Source organism: Cololabis saira, chromosome 4, assembly GCF_033807715.1.
Source record: "Cololabis saira isolate AMF1-May2022 chromosome 4, fColSai1.1, whole genome shotgun sequence".
Classification (NCBI taxonomy): Eukaryota; Metazoa; Chordata; class Actinopteri; order Beloniformes; family Belonidae; genus Cololabis; species Cololabis saira.
The window spans coordinates 20,383,947-20,403,232 of NC_084590.1; the positions used below are offsets into that span (position 1 = coordinate 20,383,947).

A 19,286-nucleotide genomic window follows, 5' to 3' on the forward strand; every position below is an offset into this window, starting at 1 on the left:
ACCTTACAATGTAAATAGATGAGACTGTCTGAAGAGATTAAGAAAGGCCTTTGCGGTCATCTTCCCGTCTTCCATATTTTATTTATCTGCACCAACCTCGCCTGTCTACTTTCTTACCTTCTCTGCCTCTTTACCTCCCTTCCCTGACAAGGAATACACATAAACTGCAACCATTTCTCTGGCACTGTTGTTGCCAAGCAACATTGTTTTCTGCTGTCCAAACAGAAAAACAGAGTCAGCGATATGTGGCACAAATAGGGAGAAAGATCTTGAGTACAAACACAGTGGAAAATGAGAAAGTGCAGGCATTTTGTTTTGATGTTTGTTTTTCTGCCTTGCTGTTTGTAAAAAAAAAAAAGAAAAGAAAAAAAAAAAGGATCCAATTAACTGTCCTGTGGAGGGATGGAATCTGCTGGCTAATGCTGTACGCGTGAGATGGCAGGTGACTGGACTGTTAACAACACCAACAATGGGCAGCAGCCAGAAAACGACCGCCCCATGCAGTTGCGTCCTGTCCTTTTCTCTGCTCCGCTCCGGCATGTGACAAAGTGGCCCAGTCCAACCTGGATGCATCGTTTCTACATGTGCCAGACGAGCGCCTGATACGAGTTTTTCCTGTGGACGACAAACCTGCACTGATCCAGAAACTAATAAAAACACATCAGGTTCTTTCACTGGGCGGCTCCTTCCACGACATGCTGCACTTCTGACTGTAAAACTCATCAGAGCTCATTGTTATTTGACACTTCCAAAACCAACTTCTGATATACTTAAAAGATCTGTTATTTATAGAGCCACCCAACAATGGAACACATTACCTGCAAATATGAAAAGTATCAAAAGCAAATATTTATTCAAAAGATCTATTAAACAAAAATGTATGAGTGAGACCACACAGTTAGAATAATCAATGTTTTTGTACATGATGCTTGACAAATGTTTCTCTATTTTTATATCTCTATTTTTATATTATTGCCATTTTTAATGTACTTAGATTTAGACTGACAAGTGTCAGTTTATTTTGTATGTTGTATTGTATGTTTATGTGATGTTTTATGTGGACCCCAGGAAGATTAGCAACCACGACAGTGGAAGCTAATGGGGATCCGAATAAAGAATAAAGAATAAAGTGTGTGACTGAAGATCAAACAAGCAAGGGAGCTGAAATGTTCATAAAATTACTTCTGCATATATTTTTGTTTTGAAAATGTCTAAGGACTGCATCAAAGTAAAAGTAGAAAAGTCAGGGATATTGAGACAGCCGGATGCAAAACTACAGACAAACTCACTTAAAGTAATTAAACCAGACTGAATCCACAAAACGGATTTTCTTACAAACATGCAAATCACCTCTGCTTCACGCTTGTCCAAGCGCAGTGGACATCTCAACTTGTCAGTCATCCATATTTAAGCATCCTCTTGGTAACCTGGACAAGATGGAGCTGCTATCTGGATTTAGATCCAGTGGATTCAGCTTGACCATAACCGTAACCTCCCTGACAGTGGAACCACACGCCAGCTCTACGTAGTTGTCCAAACGCGTGACTGATTTCCTCAGCATCCATTTTCAACTTCTTTTTTAAAATGAATTACCTTAAGACAATCCAATTGCTTGGGTCACATTCAAAAATGATAACTTATTGCCCCTGCTAACATAAATCAGCTGTGCAGACAGTTGAAGCTCCCTAATTTGTCTCTCAGAGCTCCATAAAACAATTTAAAGTCCCACTCAAGCGGTTAAAAACCCCTCTGTCTTATTTAAAAGCTCAGCCATCGCAATGACGGCGGATGGTGCTTGTGATAAGTTTTGTAAAACAAAAAAAAAGGTTATTGACAAGGTTTAAAACTAGATTTATAGCGGTGGGGGAGCTCTAAACGCATCACTGAACCACTTTATCGTAACTTTATGAGGGATAAAGCTGAAATTTGTCTCCTGTAAATTCAGATTAAATCAAATTCTTTTTTAAAGATTGGGTGTTACTGTATTAGACAGGAAATGGAGAGAGAGAGGAGGGAAGACATGCAGCACATAGCAACAGGCTGGGACTCGAACCTGCGCTGCCCACACGAGGGCATCAGCCTCTGCAAACGTGGTCTGTTCAGCCCACTGAGCTATCCAGGGGCCGGATTTACTCAATTACATAAAGGCATAAAGGGGCTCTGATAGGATGATGCATAAATATTACTATCTAAGCAAGAACATGCATTCTCACTTGCAGAGGTAAATTTTCGGTGAGATTTAGGGGCACTAAATTGTGGAATGATTTTTCCCACTTGGCAAAGAGCTCGTCCTCTCTGAAATATTACAAAAGACGTTTGAAGGACCACTTGACTGCTGTTTTGTAACTGTTTTCCCAATGTATTGTTGTTCATGTATCCATGTTCTTTTTGTTTTTTTTTTTTTTTTTGTGTTTCACTCATAGTGACATGTACCATCTTATTTGCTCAGGAGTCAATATAATATAAGTTGTAAAAACAATATCCCATGCACACTCACACACACTTATTTTTTGTCTTTATTCTTTATTATTTATATAATGCATTATTAGTTTGCCATCACTTTTGTGTAGTTTTACTTTCTGTTTTTTGTATGTTAATCTTGACATGAAATTTTTGAAAAATTATCTGTTTATATCCATCTTTTTGGAACGCTGTTTTTTTGTTTTTTGTTTTTTGTTCTTGCTATTATTTCAATACAATGTATTTTCTTGGTGAGAACTTTGAATAAGCCCATTTAGGGCTTCCTTTCTCACCTGCACATATTTTCATGCTTTTATGTTCATTTCAACTTTTGTACCATTTTTTTTATGTTGTGCAAATGAACAAATCAAACATGAAATTTTAATATCTTCGTGGAGGCTTCAAATAAGCCCATTGGGTTTTTTTGCCTCTTCCTGCACCTATAGTGTTTATCATTGATATTTCCTGTATATTTTTAAAAAACTGTGCAAAACAATAAACTAAAACTAAAACTAAAAACATAGAACAAAAAGCTGTTGTCACATTGCAAACATTCATGTGAAATAACTGCACACATCTTGTGCACTCCCTACTGCTGTAAGTCCGTCTGCAGAGACGGAGAGAGAGGACTGAGAGGCCGCTGGCAGAGACGTAAACGCAGGTTATGTTTCTGACCTTCTGAGTTGTGGGAGCTGAACTTTTCAGAGACAATAAGTCCTGTTTTCTGTAAGGAAAGACCTGTGCAGCTAAGCCAGGGAGAGACTTCTGGAGGGCGACGGTGTGTGGAGCTCTGTGTTTCTGCATGCAAGTGTGCGCATGAGTGGGTAGCAAGACCATGGGTGGCTGGCTTTTACTTGTAATGCTGACACCATTCTGACCTTTGGAGCTGCGGCACACTGTGTCCCACACCTTGGCAGGTGGACCGTTGGTGACTATGAGGCCAACTTGGACTCTGGTCTGCTCAAGTTGGTTTCCCAGCATACCTCCCAGGTAAGCAGGGTAAGCCAACACCATGCTACAAAATGCTCTCCTGCTACTAAAAGGATGATGCATGTCAGAAAACCTCTTGTGGTTTAAGTTACAAGAGTTTAATCCGGACAAATTGATTCATTCCATGCAATTAAACTCATTGGCCTTTAAAGGTACCCTTTAATCTGACTGTGCAGTCCCAATTCTCGGACAGAGTTGATTGGCAGTTTACATTTCGACAATTAAAGCATGATGTCATCCAAAGCCAGAACACGTACTTAATCCTTATAGGCGTTTAGATTGGACACAAAACACAAATATCATGATTCATGATTCATGAGGAAGCCAACATTACCAAAGCAAGAACAAGTAATCAAATAATTTTGCTTAAGTTTAAAAGACCTTCCATCCTTACAATATAGAGAAAACTTGCAGGAAGATTGTTCTTTTCCTTGTTCATACAGTCCACAGTAGGAATGGGTGATATTTTACCGTTCACGATATACCGTCAAAAAAATTCCCCACGGTAAGAAATTGCCATCTCGCGGTAAAAACGATAAAGGAAGGAAGGAAGATGAAAGAAAGAAATGAGCCAGAAAGAAAGAAAGAAAGAAATGAGCCAGAAAGAAAGAAAGAAAGAAATGAGCCAGTAAGAAAGAAAGAAATGAGCCAGAAAGAAAGAAAGAAAGAAAGAAATGAGCCAGAAAGAAAGAAAGAAAGAAAGAAAGAAATGAGCCAGAAAGAAAGAAAGAAATGAGCCAGAAAGAAAGAAAGAAAGAAAGAAAGAAAGAAAGAAAGAAAGAAAGAAAGAAAGAAAGAAAGAAAGAAAGAAATGAGCAAGGAAGAAAGAAAGAAAGAAAGAAAGAAAGAAAGAAATGAGCCAGAAAGAAAGAAAGAAAGAAAGAAAGAAAGAAAGAAAGAAAGAAAGAAAGAAAGAAATGAGCAAGGAAGAAAGAAAGAAAGAAAGAAAGAAAGAAAGAAAGAAAGAAAGAAAGAAAGAAAGAAAGAAAGAAAGAAAGAAAGAAAGAAAGAAAGAAAGAAAGAAAGAAAGAAAGAAAGAAAGAAAGAAAGAAAGAAAGAAATGAGCCAGAAAGAAAGAAATGATGATGAGATAGGTTTATAGTTACAAAGGTGGAGTTGAATTAGTATTTTTTTTATTGTCATTTTTATCGGGATAAATGCCAGAAATTATCGTGATACATTTTTTAGTCCATACCGCCCATCCCTAGTCCACAGCATTTTCAGCCTCCAGTAACCTCTCACAATCAGGGCATCGCTTGCAGAGTTTTGCAACAACAAAAAGACGCAGGATTCCCATAACAGCATTTTCCTCCTCAAACGGTACCACAGTGAATGTTTTCACTTATCCCCTCACACACCCAAGTGCCAACCCTTTGACAAATTCAGTGAAACCGCTGATGTCATATTTGATCAAGGCCTTTCCCCGCTTGGAATAAACTGTAGAGGCTGATTATGGATGGCCTTGAAAAACCTTGAATTTCTGCAACGGGATGCTTTTTAGAAAGACGGCAGAGTAATCTTGGCATGGTTTCACCGTGCATATGTTTAACTTGTGACGGGTTTTTGCAGAGCAAAGATAATAGATTCTGATTATGATTCACGAGTTTTCCTTGGAGCTGCCGTCGGAGCCGCTTCTAATTTGGACTTGAGCTGAGCCAAATGCAAGAGGACACATGCCTACCCCACACTAAAGATGATCAAACTTACATAAAACCTACATCATCAGTCTTCAGTCTCTCCTGTCTATTTGAGTTCTGTCACGTCCCTCTGCTTTCCCGCTCTTCTTTGCCAGCAGTACGACATTCTTTGGAGCACGGCCTTCGCAGTATCGATCAGCCGCAGCTCGTCATGTTAGCTACCATCATGTCTGTCTCCATTTTACATGATGATGCCCGGGATAGTTTTGCCATTTTGATGCAAATGCAGGTTCTCACCTGCTTTTCACACAACTTATTTCAAAAAATACCAACGCAAGGATACTGTATAGAACCTTGAACTCCACTGCAGTCTGAGAAGGAAGGAAAAACAAACCTCACTGTTGTTATACACAAAGCTCGTGATGGGATAAGTCAGCAGAAATACTGTCATAAAGGAAAACAAAATTACTTCACCATGTTTCCTTTTAAAGATCCCTGAATGACCAACATGTGTCTGTGTTGAATTACTTTTTAAATTTGTTTTAAATACTTCCGGTTCGTCACCAAATAGTACTTTTGAACTGTGAAATTTAAAGGTACGGTAAGGAATTTCTGGTCGACGTCACATTCACAAGTTTCTCTCACATTGGACCTTTTTGTTCAAAGAACAACATGGAAGAACACGTGCGTTGCGTGTTAGGGCTGTTCGATTAATCGATTTTAAATCGTAATCGCGATTATGTAATTAGAACGATGTTAAAACGTGAAAATCGAAAAATCGATTTTTCACTTTTTTTTTTTTTTTTACCTTGTCTGCACACATATTAATGATTGATACCATATTAATGATTGATGGAAATACCTCTCAATACCTGCGTGCCCCATGGGAGAGGCTCTTTAGTGTAGGAGGGGGCGTTGTAACATGCCACCGGGCATCCCTCAAGCCAGATGCGGTAGACCGGCTCGTGTTCCTTGCAAAAAACTTGCAAATGTGAATAGCAAATGTAATGACTGACATTACACACCTCTACCTCCTTCATGGGTTGCATTATTATTTAGCATGCAAAGACCCAGTTTAGTTTAATTAGAAAATGTCTTGTTTTATTTAATTGGAAATATAACTTACTGTATGTTTGCAAGTGCTGATTTGCTGATTTTTTTTTTCAGAGATAAAACTTTATATTTTATTATATTTTTTAAAACTTTTTTTCAACTTATTTTACAGAGTTTTGCACTTTATTCATTCATTTTTGGTTTAATAAGAGCAAAGTTTGCACTTAAAGCCCAATGGGGCAAATGTTCAATAAAAAAACAGCATATTTGAAATAATTTCTTTGCCTTTTGTCAATTCACAAAATAATCGTAATCGTAATCGAAAATCGGATTTTGAGAGAAAAAAATTGAGATTTTATTTTTGGGCAAAATCGAACAGCCCTAGTGCGTGTTGATGACAGCACCTCCCCTCGTAAGTGCGCCAAACCCACGATAAAGAACGGCTCTAAACTCATTCTTTCACTATTCCGGTGTTTTTCCTTCATATGTCAGCTGTGCAGCTGGTGAAGGTGTTGCTAAATAAATGTACAAGCTGTTGGCTGTAAATAATTCACACCACGCAACATTATCACAAGCTAACGCGCTTTTGGACTCACAGTTTAACATTTCAGATTTATTACATATTAATTCAGGGCAGAACTGAATTTAATGGATGTAAAAGCTGGCTGTCAACTCTCATCTTTTTAAATGTTTTATGCCCTACTAAAAGAACAGTGTAAGGATTCAAAGCTGTCTCTCTAACAACTTTCACTATTTGTTAATTTATAGCTTTTACTCGGGCAATAAAATCACTTGCATTTCCTCATGCAAAGTCATCTTAACTGGGCGTGAAAGCACCAAAAATCAAGACAACATACAACATTGTCTAAACACCAAATTACATCTGACCTCCTTGTATCATAACACAGTTAAGTTGTTTTTTTTAACGACCTGATTCTAACTATTAGCACTTGGTTGCTCTTTAAAGCTATGGGTTTCCCCGAGTAGAGAGGTGACGCAGACATGGCCTGCGGTCGGTCCTTAACTCAGAACCCTATCAGGGCTTTGTTTACAAAGAAAAGGCCAATGTGCTATGGGAGGTGCCACGATCACTTTATCGTCCCCTGAGGGGGACAACGGTAACAGGCTCAGTATTAATATTTATTTCACCCGGACAGAAGGGACACAGAAAGTGAGATGGAGAAAGAAGAGAAGAAGATAAGCAGGCACAGGAACAAACAAAAACCAGGAGGATGCTCGGGTCAACGGAGAAGACACAAGTAATAAGAAGGCTGATAAATAGATGACGACGGTTGACTGAGGAACTGAACAGATGTTTTCATGCTAATAACATTTCTGACTCAGAGCCAGGGAGGTTGAGTCCTCTTGCAAACTGTGGCAAGATGGCTGAGTGTGCCCCGAACTCTGCCAAGCTAGTCCAAATAGTAGGGCTGGGTGATATATCGAGGTTTTAATATATATCGATATATTTTCAAACGCGATATGGTACGAGAAAATATCGTTTATATCGATTTAAAAAAAAAAATAATAATAATAATGTTTTTTTTTTTTTTTTTTTTTTTAATGATTTTGATATAGCTTATTTTGTGACAAATTGACTTGAATGTTTTATTTGAGATTTGCACAAATGTTTTGTTATTTGCACAACTATCAACTTCAGTTGAAAAATCTGCCTGTTATTGTACAGTGTATTTTAATTTAATTGTTAGGCAGGAAAGGGATATTTGTTTTATTTTATTCAAGAAGCATTTTTATTCTATATATGCAGGCAGTTTATTTTTATTTCATTTGTTTTATACATTTTGATATTGTGCAGACCTCTGTTAATAAAGGAACCTGTGTGACATTTGGCACGAGGCTTTGTATTAAAACTGACTGTTTTTTTAAGGGTTTGCCTCAGAAAAACATGAAGCTAACAGAGATGCTAACAGAGATGCTAACACAGATGCTAACAGAGATGCTATGCTATAATGCTTTGGGGGAAACCCCAATTATGGCACAGAAAAAATATCGAGATATATATCGAGTATCGCCATTCAGCTAGAAAATATCGAGATATGACTTTTGGTCCATATTGCCCAGCCCTACCAAATAGTGTCCCTCTATGTACTGTACCAGTATAAAAAAACACAAAAACATATACAGACACAAACGTGAACAGCCAGGGTGCAACAGGAGCGCAGTTAGGAACGCTGAATTGAATCAGCCTGGACGTAAGGTCAGCGGGAGAAGTGGAAGACTGGAAGCGTTTGCAAACCAACCACAGACTAATCAAAACCTGGGGGGCAAGAAAAGTCACTAGCAACTAGCCCTGCTGGGGGGTAATGTGAGCATGTGTGTGTATCTTTGGAGTACATGGAGGTAAGACCGACCAGGTGATGTTGATTAAAGGAGCCGTGTGAGAAGGCTGAGATGCAGAGAAGGGAACGATGGCAGGATGGTAATCAGCATGTCTGAGCTGCTCGTAAATTAAACTGTGATTGATTTGATTGCTTCAGGGAGTCGAGGGTTTAGGCAGGGAGGAGGTGCAAAAACAGAGAGACAGCTGAAGGAGAAAGGTTTTCATTCGTTTTTAATTGAAGGTGTTCGTAGCAGAAAATCTAAGAAAAGGGGAATATATTATAGTCCTGCATCTTCACCAGTACCTCACTGGGGAAATCCCTGTAGTACAGCGAGTCTCTGTTTTAGGACAAAGTTTTGCTTTGTTTTTGGAAGTACGTGTGTTTTACAGACCAATTACATAACCAAACCGCTTCCATCGTTTCACTAGTCGTCTGCTCAGACCCGTCTCGGTGACGCGTACCCTCCACTACACTCGCCTGCCCCTCAAAGACAACAATCAGTGGATATTTCAATTGTGCACCGTATTTAAGTGTTCACGTTGGTGTGTATAACATGTCACCAGTCCATGAGAAGGCTGACGCAAAGCGTTTTTAGATTGGATCCTGCTAATCGCTGGATGATGAACCCATGTTTAACGCGCGTTGGTAATATAAATTTGGATTTTCTGATTTATTTATCTTGACCCAACCTTATTTTAGGTTCAATTATTTTAATCTATGTTATTTTAATCAGTCTGTATTTTGTACTTGCACTAAGTGCTTTAAATGTTAACCTTTTATTGTGGTTTCAGGACATTGTACAGTAGTCTGTTTCTTTGTATTTGTATTTGAACACTGTCATTGTAAACCCTAATGTGTAGTATTTATGTTTGTCAAGGACTGCAGATGGAAATTAGCTTGTGGCTAACTCTGGTGCAGCCATCTTTTTAATGTACCTGCACATTGTCCTTTAAATAAATAAATAAATAAATAAATAAATAAATAAATAAATAAATAAATAAATAAATAAATAAATAAATAAATAAATAAATACGTGTTATTTGCCAACTCGGGCCTGAAGGCGAGTTGAGGGGAGGGAAGGCGAGTCGGGAGGCGTTATCCACCTAACATAACGTAACCTGTGTGGGCGTGTAGAATGACGTATTGTCCCTACATCAGCAGACGTCAGACAGGTGTCATTTTCAAAGCGAGGATGGATAAACATTGGGATGAGCGTTATTTGTACTCAGGTTACGTGATATACAAACCCCTCCCACAACCACCACCCCGGGTTAGTGCTGTTTACACTAGACCTGGGGCCTGTACTACGAAGCAAGTTCAACATATCCAGGATATCTTTTCCTTATCCAGATTCACTAAACCGGACAATTGCAATCACGCTAAGCGGTCACACGACGGCGGTTATCAACTCGGTATATCAACCCAGGTTTCTCCAATCTGGATATGAGCGCGTGCACATAAAAGGGGCAGTGTTTTCAGCGCATGACCAATCACAAGCATGGAGAAGTCCGCTGTCAGAGCCGCTTATTTCAGTAGCGAAGAGCAAACAATAATTTTACGGAAATATGATGAGTATAGGCATATAATACAGGCAAAAAGCAACACAGTTGCAGCTGCAAAATGCAGGAAAGACAGCTGGCAAAAGATCGCTGACTGTATAAATGTGTAAATTCATAGGGATATAAACATATATTTGAATATTCTGGGAATCTTAATCTTAAACTGTAAACCATGATCAGCAATATTAAAATAATAAAAGGCTTGCAATATTTCAGTTGATTTGTAATGAATCCAGAATGTATGACATTTTTTTTGTTTTTGTGTTTGCATTACAGAAAATCACAATATTCTAATTTTCTGAGACAGTCTGTATATATTGGTTCTATAAGTATTGTTGTTGACCGATAACTTGTGCTGATGCTGTACCAAAGAATTGGGTTTTTTTATTTATTTTATTTAATGTTTTATTTTTTCAGGAGGGGGGTATTTAGTATTTTAAAGTGACTTCTCAGAATGTTCGAGGGACGAAATTGAAAATCCCTTTTTTGCTATCCCCTTACAAATGCATCTTCTTTTTCATTTCTTCTTGATTTATTTATTTAATTGGTATTAGTTTTGGATTGACTGTACATCGGATTTTGGGTGATGATTTGTTTTATTTATTCATTGATTGATTTATTTTTTATTTTCTCCTCCACCTCTTTTTTCTTTTTTTCCTTTTTTTCTGGATCGTTCATACAGGTACTCTTCAGGGAAAGCAAAGGGGTTTTGGTGGTCCCTGAATACGCGTTCTCTTCGGAGGGATCCTCTCACGATCCGCTTCGAAAGGGCATGTCATTTTCCAAGAGAGCTGATTGGTCAGTGGGCGGTGCTTTTATACCCGGCGATCTGTATCTCGAACATAACCTGCTCCGGAGCAGGTTAGCGGTTCAGCATAAGTTACCATGGCGATGTGCCCCGCTAAGAAGTGAACCACCGTCGTAGTCCTGAAAACCCAGGGTTAAACCTGAAGTTACCTCGCTAACCCCAAATCCCGCTTCGTAGTACAGGCCCCTGAGCTGGTTCATTGTTCCCTCGGAGGAGAGCTATTCACGGGACAGCTTGCCACTAGGGATGGGCGGTATGGACTAAAAAATGTATCACGATAATTTCTGGCATTTATCCCGATAACGATAAAAATGACGATAGAAAAAATACCAATTCAACTCCACCTTTGTAACTATAAATCTATCACCACTAACACTGCTCTAAAAGAATACTACATACTACCAAACTACACCAATTAAATTGAATTAATAAAAACCAATTAAATGAGTCCACCTGTACTGCAAAACTGGAATGATGCAACGGGAATTTATCCTTTTTTCTTTCTTTCTTTCAGGCTAATTTCTTCCTTCCTTCCTGGCTCATTTCTTTCTTTCTTTCTTTCTTTCTTTCTTTCTTTCTTTCTTTCTTTCTTTCTTTCTTTCTTTCTTTCTTTCTTTCTTTCTTTCTTTCTTTCTTTCTTTCTTTCTTTCTTTCTTTCTTTCTTTCTTTCTTTCTTTCTTTCTTCCTTCCTTCCTTCCTTCCTTCCTTCCTTCCTTCACGTACGTCATTAACGGGAATTTATCGTTTTTACCACGAGATGACAAATTCTTACTGTGGGGAATTTTTTTGACGGTATATCGTGAACGGTAAAATATCGCCCATTCCTACTTGCCACGCCACCCCGCGTCGGCCACTGTAAAAAGGAGAGGCGACACGCGAGATCTGAGTGTTAAACGTGGGGTATCCGCCCATATAAAAGGGGTTACACACTACGACCAGTTCAGATTTACCAAGTGACCTGACATGTCGTTGGACCACAGGTGAAGCCCCACGCAGGTCATGGGCCTACAGCACATGGGTGTTGCACCTGCAGGGGATTTTTAACACCCACGGCTCTGAAAAGGTTACTACACCCCTGCTACGGCACACTCCACACAAAAAGGCCCCTGATGAAGCTTTAATAAGATATTTCTTGTGGTGAAGTCACAGTTTTCATTTGAAGGACTTTTTTAATATTATAATTTTTAAGTCTTTCTATCTATCTATCTATCTATCTATCTATCTATCTATCTATCTATCTATCTATCTATCTATCTATCTATCTATCTATCTATCTATCTATCTATCTATCTATCTATCTATCTATCTATCTATCTCTCTTAGGCTCATATCCAATTGTTTTGTCTGAGCTGTCCTTGTTCTTCATAATTCTTCTCTGCACTCTCATCTGTTCCAGGTACAAACTAATCCCCATCTCTGTGCTGCAGTAAAGTGGAGTGTGGTTAAACAAGCCGTGGGTGTGGTGCTTCAGTTAATTTACTTAAAATCCCAATAAAAGATCCAAAATTATAACAAAAATGAGAAGAAAGAGTAGAGACATGGAGTTTCTCTCCATTTATTTATATTTTTAGTTAAAGGTTGTGGATTTAATAGATATTCTAAACTGTGAGTCTTTTTCAAAATGTCATAATTCATATAATTCTGGCCTCACGATCCATTTAGTAATCGTCAGGAAAATGTATTTGGGAACAAAGGCAGAATAAACTTGATTATTTTCTTCCTCATTTCATACTGCAGTGCGTAAGAGACTTGGTTCCAGCTCAAGAAAACACACAGTATCTAGTCTGCGAGGTTTGAGCAGCACCTCTCATTACAGAGTTCCCTCCCTCATCCTCACAGCAGAATTACTGACAGAAACACGCCAACTGTCCTGCGCGTGCACACCAGTTTGGAACCACAGCTCCTCGGTGCGTGTGGGGCGTTGAGAGGAGGCATGCTTCTCCCTTCCCTGCTCGTTTGGTTTCGCTTGGTTGATTTGAAAGACATTTAATTATTGAAATGCAATTAATGCAGCACTCTGTTTGGAAAAGCCAGAACACACACACACACACACCCACTCACTTCCAAGCACTCCCACCGTAGGCATTCAGGGAGCAAACAGCAGGCTTTCAGAACAAATTAATCTGAAATTTACTTGCATGTAGGATTAATTTGTTGGATTACGATTTAAATGATACCCTTTCAATCTGATTATGAAATGGAAACTATAAAGCTAAATGAGAACTTAAGAGGTCATTATCTTATTAGGAGAGATAAACAGATGAGAGGTGGTTGAGATTGTGACATGAAGCAGGAGAACACTGCAATATGTCCACGAAAGCTATTTTGATTAAAAAGAAAAAAAGTAAGTAAGCCATCCTACAGAGTTTCTGGCCCAAAGGAAATGCAAAATTAGTGCATTTTATATTTCTTTAATGCACAATTCACTGAAACATTGAAAACTGGACATTTTCTCCTCATGTTTCATCAGCTTCAATTCATTTTAAATACATCCGAATATCAGAATATCGAAATGAAATGGTTCTAAGCATCTAACTATGTCTCTTAAAAAATATGTACTATTCCTACAATAAGAGCAAGACCATGCAATCTGAGCGCCTTTTCCTGCATTTCAAGGACAAGACCCACATCGCAACGACTGCTTTCAGGAAATAAATAAATAACAACAGAGACAGCAGAGCAATCATTTAGCATCGGCTGGTGGACACATGGGACCGGCTCTTATCGAGGGGGTTTAATATGATTGCCTTTGTGCGTCTCCACTTGCCCCCCTTATTCAAAACCCACACATGTTGATTACGGTATCGCATGTCTTTAATTCTACCTAATCAAATGTGCTATCACACCTACACATTCCTGCAGCTTAATAACAATCCAATTGTATGGGATAAAAAAAAAAAAACTCTGAAATTATAATCTTTCTGGTCGACCAAAGAGCTAAAAACATTGTATTGCTTTTCTGTCAGTGAAATAAAATAGTTCAGGCATTCTGCTTGTTGAATTGTGATAAGGGTCATGAATAAAGCGACTCACCGATAAAGGGCGTTAAGGTAGGGACGGATGGATGGATGAATAAGTGCAGTTTCTCTCCGCTGCTCTCATCCGCAGCTCAGGCTCGTTCAACCCCAGACCACGCCCACTTCACACCGATTGGTCCAGAGCCGACCAAAGAGTATACAAGTGAAATGAAATAAGTCCCTACTACCTGTTTCCTGGTTCGCTTTGTGCTATTGTGAATTTAAGTTTAGCCATGAAAATGATAATAATTATAATGATGATAATAATTATCCACGATAGTACATAATAGTATCCCCTTTAGAGAGTATAACTTAGTAGTTTTTTTGAACACTATATTTATTGACATTTTTTCCAATTATTACAACAATACAGTTATCTGTAAATAAAATGTACAATAAAAATAAAAAAAACAATGAAAGAACAAAAAAACACAAGCATAGCAGACAAAGATACAGAGACAAAACAACAACATAAAAAAACATTACGCACAAAACTCAAAACAAAACAAAAACAAAAACAAAAACAGAATCCCCCCAACATCATCATTCAACAGAATCATCCAGTACAGGTCCCGACGGATTACTCCTCATAAAGCGCATGAACTGTCCCCAGATTTCCCAAAAGTCATCAGATTTCCCTTTCATGGCATATGTCAGTTTCTCTAACGCAAGACAATTTGAGAGTTCTTTGTACCATTGTTTTGAGAGTATTACTTAGTAGTTACCGAATGTTTTATGGACCAATGTCTTGTAATAAAATGTATTTTATCTCCCATAACTTAATGAAATGTGGCTAATCGTTAGCCCAGTTTCTCCACACTCACAGCAACTCCTTGTTCTCTCTGAGTCTCACACTCAGGAAGCTGAGGTCCAGTTATACTACACACTGGCAATTAGCTGCATCATAATACAGGTCAACTTTTTCTAGGGGGAAAAGCAATGCCAGGGACCATCTAAGATAGAAGATTACATCACTTTATTGATGCCCATGGACAGTGGCGTCAATTCAGTCAAAGCTAAGGTATGGCAAGGTGACGAGTCACAGAACTTAACTAGAGTATCAATCAACACGTCCAGCAAATACTCATCACAGAAGTCTATGTAGCTTATCTGTGTGGTCAAGAAAATTGGAACTTTTTCAAATGCAGTCTCGCTCACTGCAAAAACTCAAAATCTTACCAGGAATATTTGTCTTATTTCTAGTTAAAATGTCTCATTTTTAGTCAAAAAATCTCATTACACTTAAAACAAGAGTCATTACCAGAAAAATAACTTGTTATTTGACCATTTTCACCTGTTTCAAGTACATTTTCACTTGAAATAAGTAGAAAAATCTGCCAGTGGGACAAGATTTATCTTCTCATTACAAGCAAAACAATTTTGTTCCATTGGCAGATTTTTCTACTTATTTTAAGTGAAAATCTACTTGGAACAGGTGAAAATGGTTGTTTTTGAGTCTTGTCTTAAATGTAATGAGATTTTTAAAAAAAGAGACTAAAAATGAGACATTTTAACTAGAAATAAGACAAATATTCTTGTTAAGATTTTGAGTTTTTGCAGTGTATAATAACTAGTGAAATCGATCATGTTGTTCTTATTTGCATTTGAAGTTATTCCATAAATGTATTTAAAAAAACAAACATTTACATTTAACCCTTGAAGCAAAGGTGTGGCGGCTGCCATACCTTGCCATACCCAATTGACGCCCCTGGTCTCACACTCAGGAAGCTGAGGTCCAGTTATAATCCACACTGGCAATTAGCTGCATCATAATACAGGTCAACCTTTTCTAGGGGGAAAAGCAATGCCAGGGACCATCTAAGATAGAAGATTAGATCGCTTTATTGATGCCCATGGAAGAAATCGAGGGATCACAACTGCTCATGAAGACAATATTAATAGGAAGTATTAATAAGAAGACAGATATTGAAAAAGGCGGCTATTAAAAAAAGGACATTAATACAGGAAAATGACTAGAGAATATAATTAAACATAAATAGTTAATAGCTTTAGAAAAGAATAAGAATAAAGAGTCAAAAGTGACTCTACAGTGGAGCAAGAATCCTGTGCAATCTTTTTGTGAGATTTCAGGGAAAGTGTGCATATGATTTAAGTATGAGAGTGTGTGAGATAGTCTATGGTCTCTGTTGTTTTGTAGTCAGATGGCAGTGGGCTCAAGTAAGCATCTGAAAGGCTGTTTCCTGCCCCTGCTGGGTGGAACAAGCCAGTGGCTGGAGGAGCTGCCCCGCTGCCACAGTTCATCCTCCTCTCACCCACTGTCTCCAGAATGTCCAGCTCGAGCCCCACCACAGGCCTGGCTTTCCTCACCTGGGGCCGGATTCACCAACATGTTCTTAAGAACGATCTTAAGAAATGTCTTAAGATCTAAAATTAAGAAGTTCATAAGAAAGTTCTTAAGTGCAATTCCTCAATATTTTCTTAAGAACCGTCTTAAGAACTGTCATTTCTTACGAATGTCTTATTTTTCCTACTTAAGAACTTCTTAAAATATGTCATTGCATTATACGCGCCAACAAACATTTATACAGGTAGTTTGGTCTTAACCGTCAGTCACTCACTAAACATGGAGAAGGAGAAAAAGAGATGCAGGAACTTTTCAAGGTTATGGTGGATGAGATTAATGTGCGAAAAGAAATTACTATTGGGGAAAATTAATAATAATTAACTACCACGTTAACTAACATGCTAACAAACAGTTAACAGGCTCTTTGTGTAATTAATTACAAAGTATATCCTCAAACTATGACCTACTAGTCTAAACTTGTCTAAAATGTGTTGAAAAAGGTGATATTAGAGTCTTACCTTTTCACAGAAGACATTTTAAGACAGGTCAAGGTTGTCTTAAAGTTAAGAAAAAAGTCAAGAACAAATTTGAGAACTTTTATTTCAAGAATACCATTTATTCTTAAGTTTTTTCTTAAGAAGAAACTTAAGAAGAAAGTTGAGAAAATACTTAAGAACTTTTTTGGAGAATATGACTTCTTCTCTTTTTTCTTCTTAAGACTGAAAAAAAAAATGACACTTAAGAAGATTTTTTTTCTTAAGAATGTTTTGTGAATCCGGCCCCAGTTTGTTAAGTTTATTAGCTTCTCTAGACTGCTCCTATTTCCACAGCAGACCACCAAAATTAAGATGGTGCTGGCCACAATAAGCAGGTAGAAGGCCTTCAGTAATCTGTCTCACACACTGAATGACCCCGGCCTTCTCTAGAGCAGTGGTCTCCAACCCCCGGGCCGCGGCCCGGTACCGGGCCGTGGGTCATCTGGTACCGGGCAGCACAGAAAGAAAACATAATTTCTGTAGCATCTGTCTTTCTACATTCATATAGGTTTCATTTAACTTAAATACAGACCGAGGCAGCTGCTCGGTCGGTAATAACAGCTACCGTTAACCACAATACATGAGTAACCATGGCAACCAAACTCAATATGTACATAAATACGGCATTACATTTGCAAAGAAAACAAATCCTTATCAGCAGGTGCTTTTTGTGTCAGTTAGGCTCCACTTTAGCATTCCTGACACTCGTTTAGTCTTTCAGACACACTTTCTACTTAAACTTTTACAGTTAAAGTCCGAAGCGCCGAATGTTTACAAGGTCTCGGCGAGACGCCTTCAAAATAAAAGCACTAAATATCGGTTTCCTTAATATATAACAAATAGAATAAAAGCCTGGCTTTAAATAAGGTTAATGAGAAAACAAATATAAAAACACATTCATAGAAATACTCATCTTAAAGGTTTACCATTTCCATTATTTAATTTTTTCGAAAATGATGTTTTATTATTATTATTATTTTTATTATTTTTATTATTATTATTATTATTATTATTATTATTATTATTATTATTATTATTATTATTATTATTATTATAGAGAAAATACCATCGTTTTTAGTGCCGATCTTGTCATTTTATTTAGTTTTTATCAGCTACACCTTTAGATTGGGCCGTGAAAATATTGTCAGACACTAAACCGGTCCTGGTACAGAAAAGGTTGGGGGCGACTGCTCTAGACTCTAGATCCAGAACCCATTTCACCCACTTGATGGAGAAAAAATTTGAGACGTTTTATTTTATCATTTATTTTTTATATAACACAATTGCCTGTCCTTAAAAAATGAAAAATAATGGACAGAGGTTTATTTATTTATGGATTTATGTCTATACTGACTGATTACTGTGCCTGTCCTTGGCTTTTTTATTTACTTTTTGTATGAACAGCAGCAAAATTGAATAAAATATCTATTTTTCATTGAAGTAAAAAAAAATTACTAATTATCCGATTAATCGACTAATCGATGACTAGTTGACTATTAAAATAGTCGTTAGTTGCAGCCCTATTTAAAATGCATTGTTTTTTTCTAAAATGTTTATTAAAATTGACATAAATTGTCAACCGGTCCACAAGCTTTTTGTTCATACTTCTGCTGGTCCTTGGCACAAAAAAGGTTGGGAACCCCTGCTCTAGAGGACCAGCATGTTAACTCCTCTCCTGTAGAGGGCACCAGTGTTGTTTGATCAGTCCAGTTTGTTATTGATGTACATGCCAAAATACTTGTCAGAATCCACCTTCCCCACCTCCTCCCCGTGGATGGGAACAGGAGTGGGAGGGGTTCTTCTCTTCCTGTCAACGACAGGTCGACAACCAGCTCCTTGGTCTTGCTGATGTTGAGCTTCAGGTGGTTGTCACTGCACCATGTGATGAATTAGACCTCTGTACTCCACCTCACTGTCTCTGTGGAAGAGTCATCTGAGCATTTCTGGAGGCGGCAAATGTGATCTATCTGGAATAAGTCAGCGTGACTGTGTAGGTACATGTAGAAAATGTTCTTATGTTGTCTGAGAAGAATAAGTTGCTTAACGGGTCACTGAATCAGTGAGGAGAATCCCAACAAGCTCTCCACATGCACATGATTGCGTCTTTTTTTTATCTATTTATTTTTTGCTGGTTTACATTAAGACACACACAAAAAAAATCTTAGTGGATTTTCCAGTTGTTTAGAATAAAATAGGAATAAACAGGTGAAGTTTAGAGATTAACCTTTGTCTGGTGTTAGCATTCTGTTACCATCTCCGATGTTAACGGGTCGGTTTTGACCCGTGTTTTAAATTATCTCTAAAATACACTAAAAGCAATTATCCATCATCCAATTTGTTTCTCATCTCTTGGTTACATTGTTAGGCTTCCTTATCCTTGAAAATATTGGTTTTTAATATTTTTGGTATGGGACTCTGGGCCTTTTTTTGCCAGTATAGCCCTTAATTTCAATTTTAAAAACTGGTAAAATGAGCCTCAAGAGAATCATATGAATAAATAAAAGGTTGTTGTGTTACCTGGCTATTACTGAGGGGTATTAGAACACATATCTTAAATACATTTATTTCATTTATTTTTT

General features: G+C 37.8%; 1 protein-coding gene across 1 annotated transcript in view; it reads right to left on the bottom strand.

Moving 5' to 3' along the window:
- The window catches only part of serpini1 (serpin peptidase inhibitor, clade I (neuroserpin), member 1), a 28,725-nt gene extending 14,737 nt beyond the window's left edge, over window positions 1-13,988 (bottom strand). The window contains exon 1 of the mRNA XM_061720268.1: window positions 13,883-13,988. The gene's annotated coding sequence lies outside the window, so the exon portion shown is untranslated. The remainder of the gene's footprint in view (window positions 1-13,882) is intronic.
- Window positions 13,989-19,286: the final 5,298 nt, after the last annotated feature.